A 7,700-nucleotide genomic window follows, 5' to 3' on the forward strand; every position below is an offset into this window, starting at 1 on the left:
CAATAGTATTTGTCTGAACAGGCAGGCTATTGGTTGGAGACGCCACCCACGGGTCTTGGGAGGTATATGTGAAGATGACAGTGGAATATCCTTATAAGGTTCTATTTATTCATGTCTTTCACACTACCATTATTAAATGCACTTTACTCAGCCTTGTCTAACATCAGAATCGTAAATCTGAAATACATATCAGAAGCAGGTATATTGCTGTATACCATCAATATATGATTGTTTACAACATATGATGTAAATGATGATTATATATAATATATGACGTTGTATACAATCAATAAATGAAATATAGAAACTTTAAAGTATAAAACCTTCAAGTTACAGCATCTATTAGGTTATGAAGGTGCAAAAGACTGAGTCCAAACTCATACTACGACAGAGTTACATAGTATTTGGAAATACAGAAACCGTCAGTTGGGATAGATGGGATGCATACTTCTTGCTTCAACCAGACTGGTCCTGAACTCTGAGTGTTTGGCATTTTTATGATCTTTTAAAACTCTTTCTTATCTGTAAGGCCTCTAAACAATTAACTCCCTTTTATGGAATTCTGTCTCTTCAAGCTGAAGTGTTGGCTCTCTTCCCAGACTTGTTATTGGTATGTTTACTATTTCGGACTGAGCAGACAGGCTAAAATGTCTGAATGATATTTGGGGGGTAGGGAGAGAAGCTGCTTTATAAAAAAGAACAGGCACTTATGTGGGAAACTTATACAAATATATGAAAATATGGGGCTTAGCTCATAACAGGGAGAAATGATGGTGATTGTAGTGGTAGCTACTTGCATGTCATTATCACCTCTGGCAACCAACCCAAATCAGGTCCTTATTAAGCACCAAAGGGTGCAGCCCCCAAAATTGATAGTGGCGGAGAAGTCCACTCTCCCAGGTGGGGCCCTTGGAATATATGTATCTTTGCTGGATGTGTGTGTGACTTCCTCTCAGGTGTTTATGAGGACGTACTCTTTCTTTTCCTCCATGCAACTTAATGGAGGGATTACTATCCTGTCCCATGCAAGTTAATGGGAGAATGATCTCTTCATTAACTTGCATTAACTGTCTGCAGTTGTACCCATGCCTGAAACTGAGTCGAAAAGAAAGAAAATAAAGAGTGCAAAATGCATGACTTTATGAATGAACTATAGATGGGTGTGACATTCAAAAGAAAGAAAGAAACAATGGCCAGTCTATTTACAGTACAATCATTTGTTTCCAAACCACAGAAGCTTGAAGAGATAAGGAAGCCTGAAAGTAGTATTAAATGTTCATGTTTCACCCACATAGAGACACAGATGTTCTACCTGTGGAATCTTGTAGATATCCAAGATAGTTGCTATGTGAAGGGAAGTTCGGGAGTCTAGTCCTCCAATGACTGCTGTCAGATCATTCTGGACACCACATATGTAGTTGGGAACAAACTTCTCCAGTGTAGATAAAAGGAGCATTGTAGAATGGTAGGTCCGCGTTGCACTGGAATAGCTGTCATAGATGTGGAAACCCAAGGTGACATTGGGCAAGGTCTGTGAGTTTTCATTGATCTCCTTTACAGCAAATGCCAAGGCCAGGATGTGCTGATAATTCTTAGGCAGTATGCTAGAATGGAAGTTGGATTCTGTATCAGAAGGTTATTCTGATACACTACAGTTCTATACATACCCATTCATAGAATCATAGAATAGTAGAGTTGTAAATGGCCTATAAGGCCATCCAGTCCAACCGCCTGCTCAATGCAGGAATGAAGCCTCACTGATTTTAATGGAGTGTATTCCCTGGTATCCGACTATAGAATTGTAAGTCTGAAATCTGGGGATCGATGAATTTGTCAGTTTTGGTTTCTCTACGTTTCTATTCTTTTTCATGCTTCAGTTTGCCAAATTTCCACATCAGTTTGTGAAGTTTTCTTAGTCTGCATTAAAACATATATGGATTTTTGCAAGTAATTGTCCCTACTATCCTACATTTTGTAGAGTATTTTTATTAACATTTTTTGTGCATGTTTGCTTCTAATATATGCTTTTTTGGTACTCAGTTTGGGTTGGAGAACTGTGTTAAAAAATCTGGAAGGTGCAAAATTTGAAGGACCATTCTGTTTAGGTTTGCACATTGGTTTCAGAAGTGCAGATTGGTTTACTTTACAATGCAAACTGAATGAATTTCTCCCCCATTCCTACTGGAATCCTATGCTCAACACAATGGGACTTTCCATTCTGTTATTTTATTGCCACCATGTTCTGATTATTGTTGCAATATCCACATATCTTTCCTGAGACAGTCTTTAACCTATGGTGACCTAAGCAAAGATTCTAAAAGAAACAATATGAGTATTCAAGTTCAGTTCTCAAACCTTCCTATTCATTCTCAGTAACATACTTTTAAGAGAAAGTTTATCAAAATGAACTGTTCAAGGTGATATTTCATACACACAGTTATACATTCATTCCACTACTTATTTATTCATTCATTTTTGTATGGAGAAATGGGAGTTTATTTTCCTCATTGTCTATTTAATTGTATCGGCTTAACCCAGTAAACCAGTAACAGCACAATCCTATGCATTGGTCCCATTTCGTTAAAGATGTTGGAGAATTCTGCCAAAAAATGAAAATGTGAGCAGAAATGGCCAATATTCGCTTATTCTTCCCATGTCGTGAATGGAAACCAATCCAGTGAATATTATCAGTATTCACTGTTGTTGTTGTTTCAGTATACGGATGGCATGTAATGGATTATGTTTTTTCCATATTTGTATTGCATTTCCTTTGCATTGAAATGAATGGGGTGGAATAGTATAATGGCAACATAATTCTCATAATTAATTATGTAAGGTATGTAAGTTAAGTAGTCCCACCACAGCAGACAGTGAGAAGAATAACATCATTTTTGATAGAAGACAAACTGCAGCAGAACCACAGCATTGCTGCATGAAACAAATAAAATATGGAACAGAAGGCAATGCCCTTATATTTAATACAAAGGAAGTTATTCCTAGGTCAGCGCTTATAGGTTTGCAGCCCCAGATGGTGTTCTGACTCTGAGGCCCTAGGAATGATCATTCCAGTGACATAATAAATGGAAACAAAAACAACCAAAATTTAAGTTCTTACACAAGTTCTTCAGGCAATCCTGGTGGGGGTTCTTCAATGAATGTTGCTGAACTGGAAATGAAGCCACCATGAGAGACAATTCCACCAATGATAAAATCTCCCGACTGATGATAGATGTGAAGAGGATGGTGTAGATACCAAACCTTGCATTGTACAATATGGGCCTGGCATACCTTGTGATAAATCAATGCCAGCAACAAGACCAGGAAAACTACCATCCTCAGTAGAAAAGCAAATCTTCCATCTAGACACAATTTCCAGAATTGTGTTCTTCACCACACTCTTTAGAGTCTCTGAGATGAAAAGAATCTGACTTGAATGGTAGTTTCATTTTCTTAAGAGACCAGAATCTGGGAGTAGCCAAGATCAGACTAGTGGATTACAGTCTGTCTCTGAATGATCCTTGTTATATTTATAGCATCTTTCACAGACTTTGCTATTCCTTTTAATTGTGGCCACTGAAACTCCACAGGGGTTTTGAGAAGCAGCAATTAATCACAGTTCTTTCAATAATCAAAGAAGAAGGTAATGATTCACTTAAAATTGGGGGATCCTTGTGGAATAGCTGGAGAAAATGTGTTTATTGCATGTTTAGAACTCTCATTTGTAATTTCTTTTATTATTTATTTATTATTTATCATTTGAATTATATCCCCTCCTTCCTCTCAGCAGCAGCCCAGGGCGGCAAACAGAAACACTAAAAACACTTTAAAACTTCATAAAAAGACCTTGTTGTTGTTGTTAAGTGCCTCCAAGTCTACTGTGACTATGGCGACCCTATGAAATAGAGACCTCCAAGAGCATCTGTCATGAACCACCCTGTTCAGATCTTCTAAGTTCAGGTCTGTGGCTTCTTTTATGGAATCAATCCATCTCTTGTTTGGCCTTCCTCTTTTTCTACTCCCTTCTGTTTTTCCCAGCATTATTGTCTTTTCTAATGAATCATGTCTTCTCATTATGTGTCCAAAGTATGATAACCTCAGTTTCATCATTTTAGCTTTTAGTGATAGTTCTGGTTTGATTTGTTCTAACACCCAATTATTGGTCTTTTTTGCAGTCCATGGTATCTGCAAAACTCTCCTCCAACACCACATTTCAAATGAGTTGATTTTTCTCTTATCTGCTTTTTTCACTGTCCAACTTTCACATCCATACTTAGAGATCGGAAATACCATGGTCTGAATGATCCTGACTTTAGTGTTTAGTGATACATCTTTGCATTTGAGGACCTTTTTTTAATTGTCTCATAGCTGCCCTCCCCAGTCCTAGCCTTCTTCTGATTTCTTCACTATTGTCTCCATTTTGGTTAATGACTGTGCCAAGGTATTGATAATCCTTGACAAGTTCAATGTCTTCATTGTCAACTGTAAAGTTACATAAATCTTCTGTTGTCATTACTTTAGTCTTCTTGACGTTCAGCTGTAGTTCTGCTTTTGTGCTTTCCTCTTTAACGTTCATCAGCATTCGTTTTGGATCATTACTGGTTTTTGCTAGTAGTATTGTACCGTCTGCATATCTTAAATTATTGATATTTCTCCCTCCAATTTTCACACCTCCTTCATCTTGGTCCAATCCTGGTTTCCTTATGATATGTTCTGCATATAGATTAAATAAATAGGGTGATAAAATACACCCCTGTCTCACACCCTTCCCAATGGGGAACCAGTCAGTTTCTCCATATTCTGTCCTTACAGTAGCCTCTTGTCCATAGTATAGGTTGCGCATCAGGACAATCAGATGCTGTAGTACCCCCATTTCTTTTAAAGCATTCCATAGTTTTTCATGATCTACACAGTCAAAGGCTTTGCTGTAATCTATAAAGCACAGGATGATTTTCTTCTGAAATTCCTTGCTCCATTCCATTATGCAACGTATGTTTGCGATGTGATCTTTGGTGCCTCTTCCCTTTCTAAATCCAGCTTGGACGTCCGGCATTTCTCGCTCCATATATGGTAAGAGCCTTTGTTGTAGAATCTTGAGCATTACTTTACTTGCATGGGATATTAAGGCAATAGTTCGATCATTACTGCATTCCCTGGGATCCCCTTTCTTTGGAATTGGGATATATATTGAATGCTTCCAGTCTGTGGGCCATTGTTTAGTTTTTCATATTTCTTGATAGATTTTTGTCAAAATTTGAACAGATTCAGTCTCAGTAGCTTGTAGCAACTCTATTGGTATGCCATCTATTCCTGGTGATTCGTTTCTTCCAAGTATTTTAAGAGCAGCTTTTACATCACATTCTAAAATTTCTGGTTCTTCATCATACGGTTCCTCCATGAATGAATCTGTCATCCGGGCATCTCTTTTATAGAGTTCTTCAGGTATTGCTTCCATCTTCCTTTTATTTCATCTCAGTCAGTCAGTGTGTTCTGTTGATTATTCAACATCCCTACTCTTGGTTTAAATTTCCCTTTCATTTCTCTAATCTTTTGGAACAGGGCTCTTGTTCTACCCTTTTTGTTGTCCTCTTCTATTTGTATACAGTAGCTATTGTAATAGTTCTCTTTGTCCCTACGTACTAGTCACTGTATTGTTGCATTTAGGGTTCTGACTGTGTTTCTATCTCCTTTTGCTTTTGCTTTCCTTCTCTCTTTAACCGTTTTAAGAGTTTCTTCAGTCATCCATTGAGGGTGGTTCATGACAGATGCTCTTGGAGGTCACTGATTCATAGGGTCGCCATAAGCCATAACCAACTTGAAGGCACATAACAACAACAACAGCTTGCACTTCACCCTCTGGCCCCCAAAATGTCAGTCATGGCTGGGACTTCTCTCATTGGGTTAAAATACTACAAGACGGTTACAGGCTAATTTCTCACAAAATGTCTGGGAAGAATAGTTCCTCCATATTTTTCTTCGTATCTTGGCTTCTATAACTGCCAGAACTTTGCTTCTTCTTTTTTGAAAAAAATTAAAGCTAGGACTTCAGGACAGATGAAGGTTCTTATGGGCACTGTGTGGAATGGCTAGAATCTGAGTAAAGTTCAGCCAACCAACTAATATGACAACCCTATAAAATTGTCACTTAGCCATGAAGTGCACTTGGCAATCTTGGGCTAGTCATTGTCTCTCACCATAACCTACCACTCACAGAGTTAATGTGAAGATCAAAAGCAGAAAAAGGTCCATGTATGTCACCTAGACATCCGTGGGGAAAGCTGGTACATAAATATCATAAATACATACTGTAAATAAAATATAATTTCTGATCTCTCTGTTCTCCTACCCCTAACCCAGTCTTTTTCTGTCCTTCACACAGCCACACTCTTACTCTTAACTGCTTTTTCCTAACTCTCTCTCTCTCTCTCTGCCTAACTCTCAACATTCCATTCAGCCTCTCCCCCTTCCTCTTCACATTGTCACACCAGAGGTTCATGCTGAGCATCTCAGTGGCTGATACTGGCCAAAATTAGGGAGGGAGGGAGGGAAGAGATTCGATTCACTTCAAAAGTAAAGCTGAATTTATCAAATTCATATCTACCAAAACATGAGAACCAAAACACAGCCATCCTTTAAAATCCACACTTTTCTGATGCAGTTCTCCAACCAAAGTTTACAAAAATGCATATATTAAGGGAAAATGTGTCTAAAATGAATATATTAGTGAAAATAATATACAAAATGCATTATATCAGGAGACATTGTGTGGAAAAATGTGTACATTGGCTATAAAAATGTGTTTATTAGGAGAAATTCTCATTAAAATTCTGAAGAATTTTCATGAGGATTTTTAAAAAAATCATAAATTGTTGCAGAAATACAGATAGGTGCTGACAAAACTGAGGTACTGTTCATGGGAGACAAGGGAAGGTTAGGGGACTTGGACCTGGTGCCAAATGGGGTACAACTGCCCCTAAAAGACCAGGTCCGTAGCCTCAGGGTCATTCTTGACTCCCAACTGTCCATCGAAGCTCAGGTTTTGGCTGTGAGCCGGGCAGCACTGTATCAACTCCATCTGATACAGAGGCTACGCCCCTACCTTCCCAATCATCTGCTCCCATCGGTGGTACATGCCCTGGTCTCCTCTTGCCTAGACTACTGTAATGCGCTCTACTTAGGGCTACCCTTGAAAACGGTCTGGAAGCTGCAACTGGTACAGAATGTGGCGCACGCCTGATTAAAGGCAGCCACCGGCTACATCACGTAAATCCAGTGCTAAAAGAGTTGCACTGGCTACCAGTTGCTTGCCGGGCCCAATTCAAGGTGTTGGTTTTGACCTTTAAATCCCTACATGGTTTCGGCCCAGCCTATCTGAAGGAGCGCCTCCAGCATCATCAGGTATGCCGCCTAACAAGATCAGCCTCAAAAGACCTCTCTATCCCACCAGTCAAAACAGCTAGACTGGTGAGGACTAGAGAAAGGGCTTTTTCAATTGTGGCCCCCACCCTATGGAACTCCCTTCCAAATTATCTCTGCCAGGCCCCCTCTACAATGAGTTTCTGCCGGGCCGTGAAGACCTGGCTCTTCAGGCAGGCCTTTGGGGTGGGCTAGATTTTAACATCATTGCTTTTAGATTTTAATGTTAATGTATTGATGTGTCATTTTATGCTATTTTGCTTGTTTTGTACGTTGCCCAGAGTGAC

Source organism: Rhineura floridana, chromosome 11, assembly GCF_030035675.1.
Source record: "Rhineura floridana isolate rRhiFlo1 chromosome 11, rRhiFlo1.hap2, whole genome shotgun sequence".
NCBI lineage: Eukaryota > Metazoa > Chordata > Lepidosauria > Squamata > Rhineuridae > Rhineura > Rhineura floridana.